The 23906-nt window shown below is 33.1% G+C and overlaps 1 long non-coding RNA gene across 3 annotated transcripts; it reads right to left on the bottom strand.

The window, feature by feature from the left end:
• Nucleotides 1-18626: 18626 nt before the first annotated feature.
• On the bottom strand, nucleotides 18627-23700 carry LOC110426953 (uncharacterized). 3 transcript variants are annotated; one of them, XR_002446212.2, is made up of 9 exons: nucleotides 23168-23700; nucleotides 22962-23087; nucleotides 22561-22682; nucleotides 21769-21904; nucleotides 21251-21303; nucleotides 20615-20982; nucleotides 20439-20532; nucleotides 20245-20362; nucleotides 18627-19222 (listed from the first exon to the last, which is right to left on the bottom strand). It is a non-coding gene; the product is annotated as an uncharacterized LOC110426953 (long non-coding RNA). The 3 variants fall into 3 exon arrangements; XR_002446209.2 differs by having other exon boundaries at nucleotides 20599-20982; nucleotides 23168-23698; XR_002446210.2 differs by lacking the exon at nucleotides 21769-21904 and having other exon boundaries at nucleotides 20599-20982; nucleotides 23168-23698.
• Nucleotides 23701-23906: the final 206 nt, after the last annotated feature.

The following is a 23906-nucleotide window of genomic DNA, read 5'->3' on the forward strand; positions in this document are numbered from 1 at the left end:
ATTTATATACACATAAACTAATAAAATATATGCAAGCGTTGAAATTCAAGGTTCATACTATTCCTCAATAATTCATGATTCATGAGTGATATCAATTTTTATAGAATATTGCAAATAAAGCATTGAACTCATGAATATGTAAAAGTGAACATTCAGTCATCAATGAATACCAATTATCAAGATTCAAGAAAGTTCAATCAAAGGACAGTAGGCATTCACTGGTCACTTAAGCTATAGGTCATATTTTGTTTGACATTCCAAGTTATTTATAGTAACTTATAAGTTAGAGTGGATGCACACAAACTTTTTACATCATGTGAACATTTAAGGCTCAATGAAGGCATAGTTAACATTTAAATGCATATTGCAAATAAATTTTAACTATGTCAACTCACAATATATTTCATGATCAAAGTTGACAATTAAATTCATATTCAAATGCATAGCTCAAGTCAAGTTTTAAACTTCAAAGCTTAAGTTCAAGCAAGATGAAAAATCATGTAAGCATGTGTCTTAACCAATATAATAGATGAACCAAAAATATTTTCGTTCATTTCAATAAGTTCATCCTATTTAAATTCATATGCATAATCAAGAAGTCAATTTTGAAACAATCATTTAGGCATAAATGTAAAATATATTTCAAGAATTGTTCCTAGATTAGCATTTGAACATTTCAATTTCCATGAAAAGATATTATCTATATATGTAGATGAAGATCCAATAAGATTAACAAATTAAGCATTGACGAACAATTTCTCATATTTCAATCTTTATCATCGTAAACATATGAGAATTGATAAGATTAATATAAGTGCCATATTTGGAATAACCAAATTCAATCATTCATGAAAGTTTTACCATTTTTTCAACAAGTTTTGCATTTTCTGGAACATGTGTTTACACCAAATGATCATGAGAATATTCATAATGCATGTTTTTAAGAGTCAAGAATCATATTTGAAAAGGAAGTTTAGGGAAGAAAATATTGCAATGGACAAGAAGTGAATTAAAAAGATGTTTTGGAACTCAAAACCTATCCATTTTGGCTTTAGAGCACATAAGAGTTGATTATATATCCTTAGGAGTCGACTTTTTATCATTCCAATAGCATTGTTTTCATTTTGTTCTCCAATAGTCAACTAGCTATGCTTAGGAGTAGACTATGCTGGATCCCTGCACATTAAAACTAGAAAAAAAAAGTGCAAAACATGTAATGTTCCAAGGTACAATGATCTCTAAACATAGACTTATGTGACACTAATTGAGAATTTCATTTCAACCATGTTTGGAATATCATTTTGGACATGTAAGATCAAAGATTCTTTAAGAAAAACATGTGAACTCAAATTTTGGCTTTTATCGCTCATTGTTCACAAGTGCTAAAATGTTGAAATACTTATTTGAAGAATCATGTCTCTATTATACTTAAACATGTTCAAATTTCATCATGATGCGTGAATATGACTTATAAAATGTACAAGAAGCATTTTAAACAACATTTAAGCATACTAAGCATCAAATTTAGCATTTTCAACATTTTTTCAATACATAAACAATAATGCCTTTGAGGTCATTCAGACATTCATTTGTAAAAATGACAAGTTATACATAAGGCACACTTGTTCAAGTTTTATCATTGCAATCATTGCAGCCTCAAGCATTACAAGAAGATTTGTTCATTTGCTTAAAATATCATCAATGTCAAATTATCATACTCATGATTATGCTTAAGAAAACTCTTTTAATCTATTTCATAAATCATAAAAGAAATATCAAGCAAAATGGGATTTATGCAATTCTTGGATCAAATCTATTTTGCTCAACCATGCTATACCATAAAAAACAATAAATCAATTTCAATCAAAGAAAATAAAAAGATTTTGCAAGAGAATCAATTGATGAGGATTTAATCTTTCTTTACAAACTTTTTAACTTGAAACATTCAAGATTAGACATGCTTTATGAAAAATCATGAGCTCAATATCACTGAATTTTGTTCAATTACGCTTTGAATGATTTATGAAATGTGTAATGAGCATAATGAATCATGTTTATGCATGTCAACGGTCATTTTCAAATATCTCACAATCATGTGCCAAAAATGCCCTTATGACCATTCAAGCATACATGCAAGCATGCACATCCAATAAGAACAAGTCGTAAGTATTTCATCATGGAACAAACTTCTCCAATTCATAAATCATTCTAAACTTTAAGGATGACAACATTTTTATCATATAAGCTAATTTTGCTTTAAAAGTACCAATTAAAGTATTCAAAACTTTCAAGCTCATTATAACCATCTTGACTATTCAAGCATGTTCTAGAATGTAAATAAAGATTGTTCAAATGGTCAACTTATGTTAGGCACAAAGAAATTAAGGACAATTTTTTTTAACTCAATTTCCTTTGTTTTAGGCTACCTGAATATGTGTGAGTGTAAGGCATCAAGTATACTCATATTTCTATCACATTATCAAACCTTTTATGTTTCAAAATTATGCTCAAAATCATTTTTCCTCAAAGAAATAGTATGGAAAAATTTTACAAAACATGAGGAAATTTTATAGAAACAGTTTTCCATAATCAAGCAATCTTAATTAATAAAACAATTTTCTCAAAATAAAACCTTTTATTCAATCTTTAGATTCATACTTGCTTGCAACTTATAGCATGTATCATATCAAATCAAGTTGCATAGGCAAGATTTATCAATAAAGCTCAAAGAATTATGCACTTAATATTCGAGCAAGAATAGGCAACCAAAATTTTCAATTAAGAAAACCAAACAATTTTAGAAACCAAGCTAAATGACTGAAACATTTGATAAATAAGTAATCAAAATTCTCATTTAAACAAACAAAAGGCTTTTTTAGCATAGAAATCACCCATTTTCCTTTATGTGTGACTAGAGAGCATTCATTCTTCAAGAATAGTTCCTCTTTGGTCTAGCACCCCTACAAAAGACATTTTTAATTTGATCTTTGGTATCCAAATTGCTTTGGATCCTTGAAAGTTAGTCTCATCATATAAAGTTTCATTTAAAACCCACACTTGTATAATTTTATAAAGTAAACATTTTCTAATTGGAGTAGAGTATGAACAACAATTATAAAATGTGCAATGATTGCATTTGGTCATTTTGGTAGATGAGGAATTCATGAAACCCTTTTGTTTCTCATTCAAAAAATCTTCAAATTCCCTTTTCACATTTAAATTTTCTTTTTTCCAAAATATCACTTTTTTTTGGTAAGCTTTAAAATCCTTGACCAAATTTTCGTTTTTTGTTTCCAAGTCAATTTTTGTTTTCATCGAAAATTCATTTTCAACATCGAGTATGGAAATAATTTTCTTGTGCTTAATGTTCATCTTCTCAAACTCAAATGCTAAATCCTCAAAAGCATCATGCAATTCATTAAAAGCATATGAATTATGTTGATAAGATGTAGAAATTACCTTTATCTATTCAAGAGCCATGAGGAATAATTCAATTTGATTTGAGAATTCATCTCCACTTGATTGCTGATTGGCATTTGTCTTGTTGTTAAGCAATGATTCTCATAAGATTTGTCTTTTAATTCCTTTTTCTTCTTTGTTTTTCCATATAACTCTTCTAATTTTTTTCAAATTTTCTTAGCACTTTTTCACATGAACACTATTGTATTCTCTATAATCAGGTACACAAATGAGATTGTGCATGGCCTTGGAGTTTATTTGTACTCTCTTTATTTCAGCTTCTATCTACTTACTTCTATATTTGGGAGTTTTCTCACCATTTACTAAATTAGTATTCATAGGGATGAAAGGACAATCAATAATGACATCCCACATCTCATAATTATAAGCCCTAACATAAATGAACATTCTAGTATCCTAAAATTTGTAATTAGTTCCATCAAATAGAGGAGACTTATTTATGGATTGAACTTTAGCATTATTAGAATTTTGAGTAGCCATTGGATCTTCCCATTAGGATGTTAAGCCTTAAAATCAAGGGTTAAGCTTTGATACAACTTGTTGGTCCCAATGGAGTGCTAAAGGGGGTGAATTGTCAGTTAAAATTCTACCACGCAAGTATACGTATCGAATAGATAGTATATTAGCAAGTAGAGTATCGATCCAGCAGGGAATTGATCTAAAAGTTTACTAAGTACTAAAATTATTGCAAATTAATCTTATCCAAACAATATCAAAATAATATCAAATCAAACTAAGTTATAGCAGAATTAAATTAAGAAAATCAAAATAATAAATACTCAAATAAATATCAAATCAAACAAGCCTAGGATTACAATATCCCTCACACTTCATCTAAATCTTACCTCTCTTCCTTAACTTATCTCAATGGTTTGAATTGCTAACCTAGAGTCCTAAATTATTTATAAGGGTCTCCCAACTCATCTTATAAAAATATCTATTTTAACCAAAACACTATATCCCTATGTGAATTGAAATTAAAACAAACTCATTAAGTTCAGGCTCAATTTGGCTACATATGGCCTATAGGTATATCCCTATCCTATAAGGCAAATCAATTAATATGATCATATGCTATCCCAATTTTAGTCTACACTAAACTCCCTTTCCCAAGTTTGTTTAGGTTTCTAGATCAATTTAATTGGTGGCCATGCAATTAAAAGCATTAAGAACAAATTGGAATAAACAATTCAAATCCCATTGAAAATAAGCAAGAAAGTGATTAAAAATCTAGATTACATGTGAGTTCAATTGCAATCCTAGAAAAATAAATTAGTTCATAATATCTAATAAAGACAATATCCAAAGAAATTTAGCCATGAATCCAAGTCAAAGAAAATAAGAAAAAAAACACAAAGGTAAGAGAGAAAACTAATAGTTAGAGATGTATGATCTTGATTCTCTCTCCAATTCTCTTGTTTCCTTGCTTTGTTCTTGGCTCCAAATCTCCAGAATAGTTTCTTGCTGCCTCATTTGCTGCCTCTCTTGCTGCCTCAAAAATCTCTGAAAAAGTCTCCTTAAATAGGCTCCAAATAACCTAATTTGCGAAATTCCGTTAATGTCCTTTATTTTTTTAGGAAAGTCGCGCAGCGCTGCGGCGCTACTTCTTCAGCGCTGCAGCGCTGAGCTCTCTGGAATTTTGTATGTGTGCTTCCTTTCATCAACGCTGCAGCCTTGTTTTCCCAGCGCTGTGGCAGTCTATCAACCTCAAACATGAGTTTCACCCTGATATGTTAAGAACTGGGCAAGTAGTAAACATAAAAGTTTTATCCCTGTCTCTTAACTTTCCAATGGATTAAAATCACATCAATTGGACTTCTGGATTGAAAGATTTGCTCCAAATACTGCATTCATGTTCAGTCTTTACATCCTGCTGCAGTGGTCCGAATTGACAAATGTTTTGACCATGATCCAATCATAACTGGGCCAATTGGTGAACATAAAAATTGTTTCCCTTCTTCTTATAATTTGATTGGTCAAAGAATCACCTCATTTGGAGTTTTTTAGAAAGAGATATGGTCAAAATATTGAAACATATACGAATGAAGCTATCACCATACTTGCACTGATTTTCATCAAATGAGTCTTTTTCATCAATTTCCTACAAAAGCCATAGGAGAATTAGCAATAACTACTCTTAAAGTAATTTAAAATAAAATACCTAAAATTTAACTAAAATAACTTAAATTAATCACTTAACAAATAATCAAAACTTAAACTAAAAAAAACACCTATAATGCTAAAATTCGAACATAAAATCTCAAAGATCTTAGCTACTTAAGCTCCCAAAATGAGTCAAAATAACTCTATATAATAGAGTTATCATGAATAACATTTTTAAAAGTTTTGAAGGAAACTTTGAAGGTTGGAAAACTTTTGAAGGATTTTGAAAATGAAAGTTTAAAACTTGTAAAGGCAGAAAATCACCAAGCAAAGAACAAGCAAAGAGAAACGGACCAAACATGAGTATTTATAGTGGTATGGTCCATTTAACCTATATCCTCCACCATGATCTCTCAATCAAGGATTTTCAACCCAACTTCACCAAACCAGTGGAATTGATAGGTTCCACTAAACTTTTACAAGATGAGCTTCAAACCTAAGCTCAAAACCCTTACAAGATTCCCTCAGCTTTCCTAAGTTTAGTCTACCGATTAGAGTATGTCTCACACTCTAAGTAACATAAGAAATAGAGAAAAGATGTAGTACAATTGATCACTTAGGTGATCTGAGATGTTCAAAGCTAATTTCAGATACTTTTTCAAAGGATAAGAGTGAAATACAAGTGTAAAGAGAAGGTTTTTAGTCTTTTAAGCTCAAAATCACTTTAGATGGCTTCTCTCTATCATTTTTGACTGCTGGAGGGGCTTAAAATACTTAGGAGACTAATTCTAGCTGTTAGAGATAGTTTCTAGCCGTTATTTTGTATTTTAGCGATTAAACTCAAATGTGAACATAGGGTTCCATTACTTGGCTACGGCAAGCTATAATAGATTACAACTTCTCTGCCTTACACTGTCTTGTAGTTGTGTACACTGTGTTAATTGATTAGAGGAAACTTTAATCGATTACAAACTTTCTTTCTTCATTTTCCTCTACATAGATGTCATTTTTTAATTTGTTAGCTCTTCCCTTAACTGATTAAGGGTTCATTTCCTTTAACTTTAACCAATTAAAATCAATTTTAACCAATTAAAATTTTTTCGAATTTACATTTCTTCATTTTGTCTCCCTTCAATGGTTAACTTCACTTTAAATTTGGATATGGCACTTGAAGATACTCTAAGTTTTGTGCTCTAACCAATTAATCACATTCTTTAACTGATTAGCCTACCTCTATCTTTAGCATCTAACACCTTTTTAATCATTTAAGCCTTGGGTTAACTTATTAAGGCTTTACTATCTAGCTTTTGTATAGCACCCAGTTATGCCTTAACTGATTAAGGCTTCATGGTAATCAGTTAATGATGCTTTGTTTTCACCAAGTCCTTACTTTTTGCCTTTTTAATAGATCAACTCATATTCTTAGTGAGCAAGCTTCTTGACTTGCTTTCAAACAACAAATGACTTAAAGAATTTAAGCTTTCTCTTGCACATTTAGATAATATGATTAGACACTAATGAATGGGAATGTTTTCTTATCATAAAAAACACATGGAGTCAACATTCTCTCTTTTATTTTTAATGATTGCAAAACACTCCTAGATGAAAAGTGCAATGTTTATATTTAGTATAAATGCTTTAAATCTTTATCCATAATAAGGATTGCTCCCCCTTAGTTAATACATGTAGTTTTCTTTAAAGATTTGAAATAAAATATTTATAATATCTACAGTATTTACACAAGATATACAACATCCATAGTAGCTAAGCAAGATATATTGAGTATCCTTAATAACTAGCATATAATATTCAACAAAACCATAACCAAGCTTCACACACATAAATTAAACATAAAGACCTATCAAACTCTATTTAACTTAGTCTTCCTTCTCCTTCTTTTTGTCATCATTAAAAAAGATATTCAAAACTCCTTTTTAATAAATGAATTTGGATTTTCCTTTAATCTATAAATTAGACTTTAATGAATAGGAATCATAAGCACTCACACAACTAAGTCATACAAGCGTTTAGATATAGTTCAATAACTTCAAGAGTCAAGCTTGAAACTTTGTAGGAACAAATGTATGTGAGTTAAATCATTTCAAGAACTTGTCAAGTATCATTCAAATAATGTTCAAGCAAATTTGATTATTTAGTCATAATCAAAACTACAATAATTTGAAAACTAACATCTTCTTCTTCTTCTACTGAGCCACCCTTTTCTACTAATGATCATATGAAAGTTAATTGGTGTTTGCAGTTGTCCAAGTTTGAGATGCCTTCTAGGACACGTGCCACCTCTAGAGCTACTGATGGGTAAAATGCCCTTAAGGATACTATGGAGAGACCACAAGCTTTCACATCCGAGAGTCATGGTAGAGCTAGAGCTAGAGTCGAACCTTTAGACATTTTAGCTATTAGAGTTCGAAAAAGAGATGCAGCACTAGTTCTGGTAGTAAAAGAGTCGGTAGACCCACAGTTGAAAGTGCTACACTAGAGGAATTGTTAGTTAGGCTGCAAAGATTAGTAGAGTAGTTTGTAGTGTTTCAAAGATAGATTTAGGAAATTTTGGAGGTGTATATTGATTTTAGTTTTCAAGATTTGAAGTATGACCCTTCGATGGATACAAACTAGGGTGTAATATGGTATCATTGGCGAATTTTATGAAATTGAAACCCTTGTCGTTTTCTAGCTCCAATGTGGGAAAAGACCTACACAGATTTCTAGATGCATATAATTTGTAGAGCTTTGGGTGCTTCTAGTATTAGATCAATGAAGTTAGTCAGTTTTCAACTAGAGGACATAGCACAATTAAGGGTAGATTCCTACTTGGAGGCCATGCCTATGGGAGTTAGGCCATTGACTTGGGAGGAATCTAAAGAACTTTCATGGATCAATTTATACCAGTTAACGTAAGAGAGGCAAAAGCATGAGACTTTGAATACTTGAGATAGACATTAGGCATCTTAGTAGCCGAGTATGATGTGCAATTGATGCAACTATCTCGATATGCCCTTACATTATCAGCATTGAAGAAATAAAGGTAAGGAGAGTTTTTAGTGCACTAGTGGACCCATTGTTTATAGCTATTGCTCCATGGAGATTTTCTACCTATCCCTTAGCAATAAATTGTGCTTGGATGATAAAAGCTTGAAGTATAGAGGCTAGGGTACTCAGAGAAAGGTCCAAGAAAGTTAGAGCGAAGGGCCAATCGAATAAGAGGAATGTGAGTAGAGGTAAAGAATCTAATAGTACATGCTAACAAGGTTGATGGGATGTCAACTTAATCAAAGGCTTAGCATTTTTAGGTTCATAGGGCTAGAGAAAGAATCTCCAATATCGTAGTCCCTCGTGGCATAGTGACTTTAGTGGTGTTAATCCACTACGAGGGTTGAGTAGTGAGATGATTATCTTGAATTCCAAATAGAGCACCTAAAGCAATTTATTTTGTGTTCATTGTGGGAATGCTCACACTAGACCATGTAATCAATTTCAAGGGACTTGCCATGGAAGTGGTCAGCATGGGCATGTGATGAGAGAATACTGTTGTTGAATTTTACCACACAATTACACGTACCATTAATAAGTAATGTAATGGAAAGTAGAGTATTGATCCCATGAGGAGTTGTTACCAAAATTTTGTTAAGTGCTAAAATTAACATAACTTAATTTTATCCAAATAACCAATTTTAAAAATTGCTAAAAACTAAAGCAACTAAAACTAATAACAAGAATCATAAATTAACTAGATAAACTCAAACAAACAAAAGCTTAGAACTACAATATCCCCTCAACACTTCATTTGAATCTCTTATACCCACTCTTTACGTACTAAACAGTTGAGTTGTTAACCTAGAATTCTAATGTATTTATAAGTCTCTACCAATATTCTTATAAAAATATCTCTTTTCACGAATATATTATAGTCCTATGTGAATTGCAATTAAGAAAGGCTCATTGCGTTTAGATCTAATTATGGTTATATATGACTTGTAGGTGTATATCTACTTTACACAAGAATTAAGTCAATCATCTCATTCAATTGATATTGAACATATGCTCTTCCATCCAAGGCTTGCACTAAACTCCCTTTTCCAGTTCCTATCTTTCTAATTTGTGATCAGTCAATCAGACTCATTAATCATAGAATTGAAATAAACAACTCAAACATTATCAATCATAAGCAAAAAAGATTATTAAAAATTCAAACAACATGTTGGTTCAATTGTAATTCTAGATAAGAAATTTAGTTTGTCAAAATTGCTAAAAAATCATCCAAAAAATTTTAACCATTAATACAAGACAAGGAAAGTATAAAAAGAACTAAAGAAGAAAAGAAAATTAAGATTTGTTAGGTCTTCTATCTTGAATCTTCAAGAGTTTTTCCCTACTTTCTTTCTTGCTTGATAGCTCTTTTTCTTTAGAAAAAAAGTATTTTAATTGTTGCCTTCAAGTTCTCAGAAAGTGCCCTAAAATAAGGCTCGAAATTCAACTTGAAATCAACTCTTGAAATTTATGCCGAGGAGGCTTCTCATGTCATTCCGCGATGCCACTTCCCTAAAGTCATGGCACCTAAAGTTCTATATTTTTTTTGTTTCCTTTTTTCAGCATTACTACACTCTTTTGCCACCATAATGCCTAACTCTTTATTTTCCTAGCTCGTGCACTCCTTTTCACAATGCTGCAATGTTCATGCATCCATGGCCACGGCGCCTAGCGTTTTGTCTGGTCTTATCTTTTTTCCTGCACTCTTTTAATTTGTGATGCAATTTTCTACTTCTTCCAGGAAGAACTAGGCAATGTGGCAAACATGAAAATTGTAGCCCTTTCTCTTAACTTTTCATTGGCTTAAGTGTCACATCAATTGGACATCTAAAACGAGAGTTATGCTCAAAATCCTAGAACATGTGTAGGAGAAACATTAGCCATTTCTTGCACTCTTCTTCACCAATTGAAGCCTTTTTTTTTGTATACCTACGAAAGCATAAAACTAAATCAATACTAACTGAACTAAAAGCAATTTAACATGTAACTAAATAAAACAACTCAAATTAAAACAACTTCACATGATTTAAACTAAACTAAGAAAAAACACCTAAAAACACCTAATTCCAAACCTTAGCCTCAAGAACTTAGCCAATTTAATACTCAAAATGTGACAAAATAACTCAATGAATAGAGTTATCAAACTCCCAAACTTAAAATTTTGCTAGTCCTCGAGCAAAAACATAAAAAAAACTAAACAAAAAAAGAAAACAACATACATGATGAAAACACTTAAATATTGAGCACAAATAAATAAAGATGAAAACTAGCTAGAGATGAGTTGCACCAAACCAACGATCTTTCATAATTTCCTGAAAAATTATCTGAGAATCTCAACTTAAGCTAAAACATAGATATCAATCAAGTCCATTATTCAATTCAAATACAAGTACATTCTTAAAATGATTTTCGTGTTTGTGTAATCTTTTTAGAAAGAATATTAGGAAATCTAGATAAGTTTATGCTTATGCAAAATTCAAATTAATACAAGAATCCCATAGGTTTGTTTTTCATCTGTTTCTTTCCATTAATGTAGACTAATACTAAGTCAAGGATCATTAGGACTTTATTTAGCTTGTAATGAATGGCTAGGGTAAAGGTAGGATAAAGGATATTAATGTGGCTCTAATCACCCTAAACACACTAATCATTCTAGGACCCTTGGAGAGCTCAATTCATACTCCCAAGTAACAACCCATACTTGACTTTATCTTTTCCTTTGTCATTGTTTTATTCTTTTTTGTCTTCTTTGTTTTTAACACAATTCTATAGACTCAAACTTATTTCTTTGTATTTTGGATAGTGTAGTGAATACTAAGCACAATAGACTTGAGGGAGGAGATTTTGGAGGAAGCACATGTAGGAGATTTTAGAGTTTGCTATTTTTAGGCTTGGTAAGGTCGCCTAACAGTGGTAAGAGATATTACTCAGCGATAAAGCCACAAATGTTGCTTCAAAGACTTAGGATGAGTTCAACATAGCATTCTTAGAGCATTTTCTACCAAATAGTATGCCAAAGGCTAGAGCACGTGAGTTTGAGATCTTAGTGCAATTGCCAGGCATGTTAATGGCAGAGTATAGTGTGAAGTTCATAGAACAAGCTAGATGCGCCCCATACTTGATAGTTACAAAAAAGATGTTGACTCAGAGGTTCGTAAATGGTCTATTATGCCCTCTGTATAAGGTTGTAGCATCTCATGATTGCATTAGCTATTCTAGAATGGTGAACTACGCACAGAGGTTAGAGCTTAACGATAGAGAGGGATGGTCACATGGACCTAAGCCCAAGAGGGCCAAGATTGGAAGCTGTTAAGGTTGTAAAGATTCCTCAAGTCAATAGGGCCATATGGAGGCTCACAAGGATCTCATCAATGGAAAAAGACTATAAGAGATGGAGATAGTCAAGGCCATAGAAGGACTACACAACAGGGTCAATGATGTACTAGGCAGAGTTTTCCTTCTTTTCCTCCATGTTCTACTTATGGTAGGAAGCATAAGGGATAGTGCATGCAGGGTTCCACTTCATGTTACAACTATGGACAGTCTGGTCATTTTTCCAGAGAGTGCCTGTCGAGCCATTCATCTCAAGGAGATACTGAGGGAAATGCACTGGCAACTTGATTAGCTTCACCTATTGCTGCATAGCCTATTAAAGGCACTAAAAGAAATAGAGGTAGAGGCACCAGTACAACTACTCCAAGTAAATCTTCAAGATCTAGATTTGGAGCACAAGGTACTATTGGTCATGGATAGGCCAGAGTTTATGCTTTAACTCAATAGGATGCATAGGTATCCAATGCAGTGATTATAGGTATATTACCCATTTGTTCTATTGATGCACATGTATTATATGACCTTGGTGCTACACATTTTTTTATATCTCCATAATTTCTAACTAAATAGGGTGTTGAGCACTCTAATAGGAAGCAAGACTTGGTAGTTTCCACCTTATTGAGAGCGGTGTTTGTGACAAAACATGAATATAGAGATTGCTTGGTCTGAGTTAATGAAAAGGACACTTGACCAAATCAAGTGCAGATGGACATGATGGAGTTTAATGTGATTCTTGGGATGGATTGGTTATCTCTCAATCGCACTAGTGTGGATTGTCATCATAAGAGGGTTAGGTTTGAATACCTTAGAGAGACACCCTTCTATAAACAGGAAGATCGTAGCATGGCCTCAAAAAGCATGATATCGACCATGACTGCTAGTCACTTAATAAAACATGGATGTCAAGGATTTTTGGTTGTGGTGCTAGACACCTAAGTAAAGGCAGTTAATATGGTAGATGTACTTATTGTGAGGGAGTTCATAGATGTATTTTCATAGGAGTTACCCAAATTACCTCTAGAACAAGAAACGAAATTTTGCATAAACTTGGTACAAGACACTAGTTCAATTTCTATAGCACCATACTGAATGGCACTAGCTGAGCTTAAAGAGCTCAAAGATAAGTTGAAAGATTTATTAGACAAGGGCTTCATTCGCTTTGGTCTCTTGCCATGGGGAGCACCAGTATTGTTCATGAAGGAAAAAAGATGGTTTGATGAGGTTTTGTATCGACTATAAGCAGGTGAACAAATTGACCATTAAGAACAAGTTTCCCCTCCCATGTATTGATGATCTGTTTGATCAATTGCAAAGGACTAAGTGTTTTTCTAAGATTTATCTATGATGAGGGTATCATTAGTTGAGGATTAAAGGTATAGACATACCCAAGACTGCATTAAGCATGAGGTATGGTCATTATGAGTTATTGGTTATGTCACTTGGATTGACTAATGCCCTGCAGCTTTTATGGATATGATAAGCAAGATATTTAGGCCATATTTGGATAAGTTTAGGGTCATGTTCATTGATGATATCTTAGTGTATTCGAGGAGTCAGGAGCAACATGAGCAGCATTTAAGGATTGTGCTACAGACGTTAAGGGAGCACCAACTATATGCCAAGTTCTTTGAGTGCGAAGTTTGGCTTGATAGTGTTTGCTTCTTGGGCCACATTGTATCTAAGGATGGGGTAATAATGGATCCAAAAAAGGTTCTAATCAGTCCATATTTTAGTTTTGAGGGGATCACTGATGTAGTGTATGCATGACTTAGGCGATATGGGCATTTGATTTAAGGTTGATGATTTTGAGGATTATTAGCCCATTTTAGAGTGAGACTAACATTAATAGATCGGATCAAAGAAGTCCAAGACAAGGATGATTTTGTGGCAAAGGCACTAGAAGATCCTCAAGGAAAGAAAAGATAGATGTTTACTAAAGGCACTGATGGATTACTTAAATATGGATCTAGAGTATATGTGCTGGATATTGATGATTTGAGGTGAGAGATTCCAAAAGAAGCCCACATGGCTGCATATATAGTGCACTTAAGCACCACCAAGATGTACCATGATTTGATAGAATTGTATTGGTGAGAAGGCCTTAAGAGGGATATAGCCACATTTGTGCCTGACTGTTTAGTGTGCCAATAGGTTAAGGTAAAGCATCAAAGGCTTGTTTGATTGTTACAACCTTTACCTATTCCCGAGTAGAAGTAGGAGCATATTTCTATGAGCTTTGTGACTGGATTACACCACACGAGTCAAGGGTATGATTCTATATGGGTAATTATGGATAAGCTGACTAAGTCTGCTTATTTCTTATTGGTGACAACCAATTACGGAGTGACACAATCTGCTAAGTTGTATATTGATGAGATAGTGTGATTGCATGGAGTTTCGATCACCATAATATCTAATAAAGGCACACAGTTCACTAACAAATTTTGGGGGAAAGTATAAGAGGCTTTGGGTACTAAGTTTAATTTTAGCACTGCTTTCCACCCACAGATAGATGAACAGTTTGAAAAGACCATTCAGATGTTGGAAGATATGTTGAGGGCATGTGTCGTAGATTTTGGAGTCGCTTGGGACTAACACTTGCTATTGATTGAGTTTGCCTATAATAACAATTTTCTAGCCAGCATTTAGATGGCACCTTATGAAGGTTTGTACGGTCAGAGATGTAGATCACCCATATGTCGGTTTGAGGTCGGTGAGTAGAAGTTACTTGGGCTAGAATTAGTTGAAAAGACCATCGACAAGATGCAATTGATTAATGAGAGAATGCCAACAGCATAGAGTTACCAAAGTCATATGCCTACCATAGACATCTAGAGTTGGAGTTTAAGGTTAGTGACCATGTGTTCTTAAGGGTTTCTCCAACCAAAGGTATTATGACGTTTGGCAAGAAAGGCAAGCTAAGCCCAAGGTATATTAGACCTTTCGAGATTATAGAGAAAGTTAGTCCAGTTGCTTATTGATTGGCACTTTCACCGGATCTTGCTAATGTTTATCCCGTGTTTCATGTTTCGGTACTATAGAAGTACTAACCGATCCATTGCATGTGATACAACATGAGTCCTAGTTGGGAGATTATTTGAGTTACGAGGAAGTACCGGTAGCTATACTAGATAGGCAAGTGAAAAAGTTATGCTCCAAAGAGATAGCCTTGGTTAAGGTACAATGAAGTGATCACACAAGAGAAAAGGTGACTTGGGAAGTCGAGGATTACATGTGAGCGAAGTATCTACATTTATTCTACAAAGGTTAGTAAATTAGTTAAATTCTAGGATGAATTTTCAAAACGGGGGAGAATGTGAAATTCCACCTTGAGTAAGAAGATAAGTTAGGAAATCTTTAGGTGAGCATATAGATTACATATTTTGAACATCAAACTTAGTTTTAACCTTCAAAAGAATCTATTGAAACTTTCGATTATTTGCCACTTTTGAAGTAGAAAATTTTCTAAGTCTTGAAGGAGTCAAAATATGTGATTTCTATAAAACAATCTTTTGAAAATAAAAATTGACGGTAATGATTCCCTTGAGTTTAGATGATAAAAAATAATTTGTCTATAATTTTTGGAGTGCGTTTGCTATGGTAAATGGGAACTGTAAATTTAATTTTAGTCAAACTTTTTCAATTTTGTTCTTGAAACAATAAATTAGATTTTGATTCTTTGGGATTTTGATTGTTTTGATATTTTTATTGAATCCAAAGGAAGGGTTGTTTGCTTATTTACATTAAATATCTTAAGTAAATGAAGAGAAAAAAGTAAAGAGAATATTTACTTAATTCATGATGTATCAATACATTTAGCTCAAAATGGGTTCCTGATGAAAAAGTATTGATTCAAGTTTATAATGTATCGATACATATTTCCCAAAACTAAATGCATCGATACATTGGCCAATGTGTCGATAAATTTTGTCGATTTTAAAAAAATAAAAATGGTAAAAACATATTTTCACACCTTAGCTTATAAATATATCACATTTTTTTAAGGTTGCCAACCCTCAACCACATTTGCAAGGTAAAACACCTAATTTTAAGCCCTTTCAACACATTTTTAACCCAAAATTTCATTTTTATAATTCTAAAGCTTAGATTTGGGTTTTTATGGAAAAAGTTGACATTTTTAGCTTTTAAATCTTTTAGCTTTGGATTTTCAAAATTTAAATAGTTGTTTCATTGCCAAAATTTTTGTTGGTGATTAAATCTTGCAGGCTTTGTGATTTCCTTAAGCATCTAAGTTCACCTAAGGTAAGGATGAAATATTTATGCGTTTTAGCTAGAAAATTAGTTTAACCAAAATCGAGTAGTTTTGAAAGTACCTAAAATGATTATTACAAAATTGTTATTGTCAGAAATGATTGTAAAGAAGGTTGTTTGATAAGAAGGTTGTTTGATAGGGACGCATGAAAACTCTACTGATTTCACTAAAACAGAGTTGTGATTGGAAATAGGAATTGAATCTCCATTTAGGCAAGTGGATACACCACTTTTGTAAAGATCGCTTCTCGATCGTTACTTGTGTTGGAGTCTTACAGAAGAACCCGCCCAGTCCCGAACAAGTGTTAATTGAAACTTTAGTTATTATTTTCTACTCATGCCATCAATCTATGAAATTACTTTGAACCGTATGACTCTTTACAATAAGATTTGAACCAAAGTCGTAATAAGTCATCTTAACCTTTATTCACCATAATTGTAAGAATACATTATAGTCTAAACTCTCCAATTGTACATTTACATTGAGACTAATGTTTATTTACAAAAGCAAATTACACTACAGATGACTCAACCTCTAGCAGCGGAGCAACTCAGAATAAGTGTTATGAGATTCTTTTACCTATCTGTGGTGGACAATAAATGCCAATGAATGCATGTTAGGCCAATCACTATTTTCAAAAAGGAGATAAGGGGGTGAGTCTCACAGACTCATTGATCATCGGCTCTGTGAGCAGGGCATTGATGGGAAACAAGCTTAAAGTAGATCATTTGAATAATAAAACCAAAATATAAAATGATAGTCTTATAAAAACCAAATCATAAGTAGGGTATTTGTGCCTTGTAAAAATAATGCTGTAAAATCATAATGCAATACTTTCCTTGGCAAATCGATGCAAAAAACAAGCGTAGTAAAATAAAATTTCGATAATCAAAATTATCTATTTCATTCAAAAATACAATAACCATATAAAAGCAATCACGCTCCCAAAATATGTGGCATGTAAAACAATCGTATACATCCACATATATTAACTCATGATCAACGTATAAAGCACTACAAGTTTTCAATAAAATAGGGGAGCTGCGAAAAAAACATTAACTCTCCGCCATGCATAAGAGTGCGAGTCTCAAAACTCTCAAGGCTCTCGTGTAGGTAAACATAGATAATCATCCCGTGGATCCTTTTCCACGTAATAACGATCCTGGAGGCTCCCTTTCACTGGATTCCCACAACCATGCCAATCTTGACGATGTTGGCCGACATAAGAGAAATCATGTGGTCGCAACCACATATATCAACTTGTGGCCTTATCACGTATAATCACAGATCGTGACCTAGCCACGTTTAACAGCCCGTCGGTGACCTAGAGGTTTTCTAGCTAGAGCTCACTTATGCACGAGGGTCAGACTATCCTGATGTAATATTTGACCTACTTTCGATGCTCTCGGTTTGTCAAAACCATGTTCAAACCAAATCTAAGTTTCAAAGACTTTTGTTTTAAACCATTTGAAAATAAGGTTCAATAACGTTTCAAATTGCTTTTCACATTAAAATGCATGGTGTAAACATTTGTGTAAAGATCAGACTAATATTGGCTCTCAAAAGTTTGCATTTAAAACCATCTATCAAGTGCATTTAACTATGCACGTCACATAAATACACAAGGCATGGATTTGATGTAAAACATTGCAAAAATGCTTGTTTCTCAGTTTCTAAAACACTTTACGTATATATACTGCAATTCAATTTTCTACCCACGTAAGTGTACGTATCGCAAAGATAATATAGAGATGAGTAGAGTGTTGACCCACACAGAATTGAATTAATCTTTATTGTTAACTACTAAAATTAACACACCTTAATTTTATCTAAACAATTAAAATTGAAGAGAAAGATTTGAAACTAATAAACTAATAACTAAAACTAAAACTAATCTAAAATCTATGTGAATTTACTTTATTAAATGTGAATGACTACCAGAGTTGAGATTATGATATCCCTCAATATTTCATCTGAATCCTATCTCTCTCTCTTAACTTAGTTTAATGGATTAAGTTGCTAACCTAAAGTCTTAAATTATTTACAAGTCTCTATCAAGTTTCTTATCAAAATAGCTCTTCCAATTAATTTACTATATGTCTATGCAAATTATATTGAAGAAAGATTCATTAATTTTGTGCCCTAATTTTGGCTACATATGGCTTATAGGTGTATGTCTACCCTATATACAAATCAAATTACCTAATCAACTAAGTGTATTTGATCATACGATATTTTATTCAAGGTCTACCTAAATCTTTTTCATCAAGGTTTAACTTAAGTTTCTAATTCAATCTAACTGGTGATCAAGCAATTAAAAGCATTAAGAACAGAATAAAATAAACAACCTCAATCTATCAAACATAATCAAAAGAGAGATAAATAATTCAGATTACATAATGACTTTTATCATAATCTTAGATTAAAAATTTAGTTCCCTATCAAGTCACACATCATCATTGAATAAAGTTTAAACAATGAGAACAAAACCAAGAAAATAAAAGAATAACAGAAAAGATAGGAAAATTCAAGAGTTGTATTCTTGATCTCCAAATCTCTTTGAATCCTTCAAATTCTTCTTAGCTTCAATGACTCTTGTGGCTTGACGCTCAGTTTTTAATCTAGTGGTTTTTTTCCTTTCTTTCTGAAAGGTTATTTTTATAGGCTTTGAAGTTAGGCCAAGTTGGGTGGAGAAAGAAGTCAATGTCAGCTAGAATTTCCTCACCTGACTATGTAACTCACAGCCTTGTCCAATTAATTAACAGAAATCATAATTGCTCTAGGACTTTGACAAGATTTTTGACCCCCATCCAACTTGAAGTGAGTGAAGTTGTAGGTTTTTTCTCTCTTATCTTTCCAATGGTTCAAGAATCGTTTCATTTCAAGCACTGTAGAGAAAGTTATGGCCGAAATACCGAAATATGTGCAGTGGAAGTCTGCACCTTGAAATTGCTCTCTTTCTTTTACTAAAATTCTTCCTTCAAACACCTACAAAAACACAAATAAATCAATAATAACCTATCTTAACCATATTAACAGCAAATAAAGCAGAAAATTAACCATGATTAGATTCACTTACTTAAAATAACTAATTTAAAATAATTAAATAAAACTTACTAATTTCTATGCATTACTACAAGAACTAAGCTAAATTACTATCAAAATTAAGCTCAAATAACTCTATGTCATAAAGTTATCATATATGTATATATTCTACGCAAACACTTCTAAATTATTTTACATCCACAATTGCTTTGTTCTACTAGCTCATGCTTTCCACAAAAACAGTGTATAAATCATAACAAACCATGTGTTCAAATCACTTCTCATTTTCTAGCAACTCATGCTTTCCATAAAGACATTGGATAATACTATATATATACTTTGATATAGTAAGAATCTTTTTAAATAGACACCCCCTACCCACCTTACAATGGTGAGATATTACTTCCTCACTAATATTTCCTTAAATGCTTACTTTACGTTTGCAGCAATAATCCTTGCTTTGTCAACTTCTTGACATCATCTTAATCCAAAGCATTGAATGAGCTTTGCTGCCATTATATTCTACACTTGCTCTTCATATTTAATTCTATTCTTTCATCTCTTATTCCTAAGAGATAACCATTTACACTAAATCCTTAGTATGAACTTTAAATTTCACAAACCCAACATCTTGTTTATGACTTCAAATGCCTATATCACTCTTTCTAAGAATATTTATCATATTCAAACTATTATTTTCAGACTATTAACCACATATATGGCAGCAACTATAAATCTAATTTCACCAAGTAATTTTTAAGCTTATTTGCACCATTATTCACATTTAATATGATGCCACTAAGCACAATATCAATTTCCACTTTTTTTACATCAACATTCTTAACCTTTTAAATCTTTCAAAACAACCTATGTCCACAATTTCATTTTTCAACCTTTCAACTAGCATAATTGTTTTCTAACCGTACTTAAGGCATCACACAATCATTTCACTTTGCATGCCTTACCTTTTGTGATGGCTTGGATCTTGCATACATCTCAATATTCTTTTAAAGCTCTAATCACCACATACTCGTGCACAATCAACATGCATGCATCTGATCCTTTGATTCTTTGAAGATCTTGCTGCCAACATTATGCACAAATTATTTTCTTAATGACTTTACCAACCATAGGCCTTAAAACACAATACCATGTTTACCGTTTCTCTTTCACTTTGAATCCATCATGCATCCAAGAGTTTGATGGCTTGCATGTCACTAAATCCTCTCCAATCAAGCTAATCTTTGCTGCCACTAAACATTTATTATAGTTACCAACCCATTTTCAAAGAACATTCAAGCTAAAACCACAATCCTTACCTTGTTTCTTTTGTACCTTGAAACTAAGCTTTACACCTCCATCAACACTCCACGGTTTCTCTCTTAAATGTTGAAGACTCTTTGGGTGGTAGAATATCACAACTCTACAAGATAAAGGAAGGAACCCTCACAATTTCTCTTAAATCCTCACAACCTAAGCCTTTCCCACTTTCCCCTCTTTTTCTTTCTTTTTTTCTTCCTCTCGGGTGGATCTCCTCAAAGGTACTTTCTTATTTCTTTCCCTCTCTCAATGGCTGACTCTCTCTTAACTTCTCAAGGTCAATTCCTTTTTCTCCTTTTTACTCTTGAATCTTGGCATTTATGTAACGACCACTCCTTGATCACTACTGGCGTCTAAATCTTGCAAGAGAACCTGCCCAGTCCCTGAACAAACCTTAATTGAAACTTTAGTTATTATGTCATTAATTCACGAAATTGCTTTTAATTGTATACCTTTTTGTAAAAAAGAATTGAACATAAATCATAATAAACCATTTTATCCTTTATTCACCATAATCGTAAGAATACATTAAAGTCTATAGTGTCTAACTATGCATTTACATTGACACTATTTTCAAATACATCAAGCTAAGAATGACTCAACCTCTAGCAGTGGAGTGACTTAGAATAAAGTGCTATGAGATGCCTTTACCTATTTACGGTGGACCATAAGCACTAATGATTGCAAGCTAGGCCGATCATTATCTGCAAAAAGGAAATAAGGGGGTGAGTCTTATAGACTCAGTGATCATCGGCTCCATGAGCAAGGCGTAGATAGGAAACAAGCATAAAGCAAGTAAATTTGAATGATAAAACCGAAATAAGAATAATAATCTTAGAAAAATCAAATCACAAGTGGGTTTTTTATGCCTTGTAAAAATGATGCCGTAAAATAATAATGCAGTGTTTCACTTGGCAAAGTGGTGCTGAAAACAAGTGGAGCAAAACAAAGTTCAATCATTGAAAATATCACTTGCCATCAAAATATGAATAACAATATAAAAGTATGCATGCTCCCAAAATGCATGGAATATAAAGAAATCAAGTGTATAGCCACATAAACAAACTCATGATCGTCAAGTAAGCACTGAAAGCTTTTATTCAAACAAGGGAGCTGCAGAGAAATCTTAACTCTCCACCATGCAAAAGAGTATGCATCAAAACACTCACAAGGCTCTCGAGTAGGTAAGCATTGTAATCACCCGTGGACCCTCCTCCAAGTAATATCAATCCAAGAACGTTGCTCCGCTAGATTCCCACAGCCATGGCAGTCTCGATGATATTGACCAACATCGGGGAAATCAAGCTGTTGCAACCACACATCACAACTTATGGCCTAGCCACATATAATAACCAGTGACCTTGCCATGTATAATCATAGACCATGGCCCTAGCCATGTCTAACAGACCGTCGATAACCCAAAGGTTCTCTAGCTAGAACTCACTTGTGCACAAGGGTCACATTATCCTGATGTGACATTCAGCCTACTTTTGACGCTCTCAGTTTGTTAAAACTATTTTCAAAACCAAATCAAGTTTTCCAAGGCTTTTCCTTTAAATCATTTGAAATCAAGGTTAGATAACCCTTTAAATTACTTTCACGTTAAATGGCATGGTGTAAACACTTGTACAAAGATCAGAATAAAACCGGTGCTCAAAACATGCATTTTAAAGCATTTAACAAATGCATTTAGCAATGCATATCACACAAAAATGCAAGGCATGGATTTTGATGCAATTATCATAAAAAGGCTTGTTTCTCAATTTTTAAAACACTTTACATATATAGCTTATCTATAGATATATCCAAAACAACTTTCAAAACAATTTGCATCCATAATTTCCTATGGCTTTTAGCAGCTCATGCTTTCCACAAATGCGTTTAAAGAATACTATCAACATTTGCTATATGTATATCATTATATAGTTATGGAAATTTTGAAATAGGCACCTCCTACTTACCTTACAACAGCGAGACACTGCATCGCTATCAATTTGGGTGCATATCTAGCTAATTCTACTCGTCGATCACCCATTACCTCCCCGGCACGCCACCAAGCACACTTTCTTTACTTATACACTTCCTAGCAACCATACAAACCCAATACACTTAATTATTCACATGCATGGCAGCACATCAATCAATAAATCTGTAACCTAATTTCATGGTTAATTCCATGCTTACACACAATCATATATGGCAGCAATTTTACCAAAGAAGTCTTAAACCTTTGCATGCATAATCCTTATCCTTTACTTTCTTCAAACATTACACATCAAATCTCACAACCAATATAGGCATACTTCCTAAACCATAATCATATAACATAAACAATCAAGGAGTAGACCATAATTTGTCTTACCATTCCTCAATAATTTAACTTGAACTAAAACCAAGAAATCTCAAGCTCTTTGGTAGTGTAATCTCACATTTCTTGTGAATCACCAACATGCATGGTTTCCTTGGCACCCCACACGGTATTCTTTTGCTGCCACAAACATTTTCACACATTATAATTGGTTCAAAAAGCATGTATTCAAGCAAACTAACAATTTCTATCTTCCTTACCTTGAAATCTCCAAGCCAAACTGCCAAAATCTCTTTAAACTTCAACAATGGTGTGTGGGTGGGGAGGAAAACCTCTCGGTTTTCTCTTTTCTTCTTCTTTTAATCCGATTCTCTTTCTTTCTTTCTTTTCAATCTTTCCTCTTCTCTCGGGTGGAAGCTCCACAAGGCCATCTCCTCTTCATTTCTCTTCCAAATGGGCAAATCACTTATGGAACTCACTTGTTTTCTTCACATTTTTCTTCTAAAACCAGAGCCCTTCTTGCATGTTTCTTTTCTTTTCTTTCTTTTCTCTCTTTCTTTCTCTTTTCTTCTTTGTTATAGGCAGACCTCTCAAGACAAAAGCCATAAAATGGCTTTCATTTTCTCATTTTGCTCACACATGGATGGATTGCCCAAGGTTACTTTCTTTTTCTATTATTTTCTTTTCTTTTTTCTTCACTTTTGTTCATTCATTCCTCATTTCTCATTGGACCAACTCACCCCCCACTCATATTTCATGCACAAATTTTCTCTTTTGTTCATTGGTCCAAAATCTATCCTAATTATTTTCCATCCACCACCTTATTTTCTTACTTTTTTTTATTTCAGTTGCTACCTTATTCCTCCAATCATACTCCATGCACAAGCTTCACTTTACATTTTATTTGCCCATTTATTCAACCATTCAAGTCACATGCAACCCACATTTCACTTTCCTCATTTTAGCCACCTAATACACCAATCACATTACATGCAAATA

Source organism: Theobroma umbraticum, unplaced genomic scaffold (assembly GCF_002168275.2).
Source record: "Theobroma umbraticum cultivar Fairchild unplaced genomic scaffold, ASM216827v3 scaffold_239.1, whole genome shotgun sequence".
Lineage (NCBI taxonomy): Eukaryota > Viridiplantae > Streptophyta > Magnoliopsida > Malvales > Malvaceae > Theobroma > Theobroma umbraticum.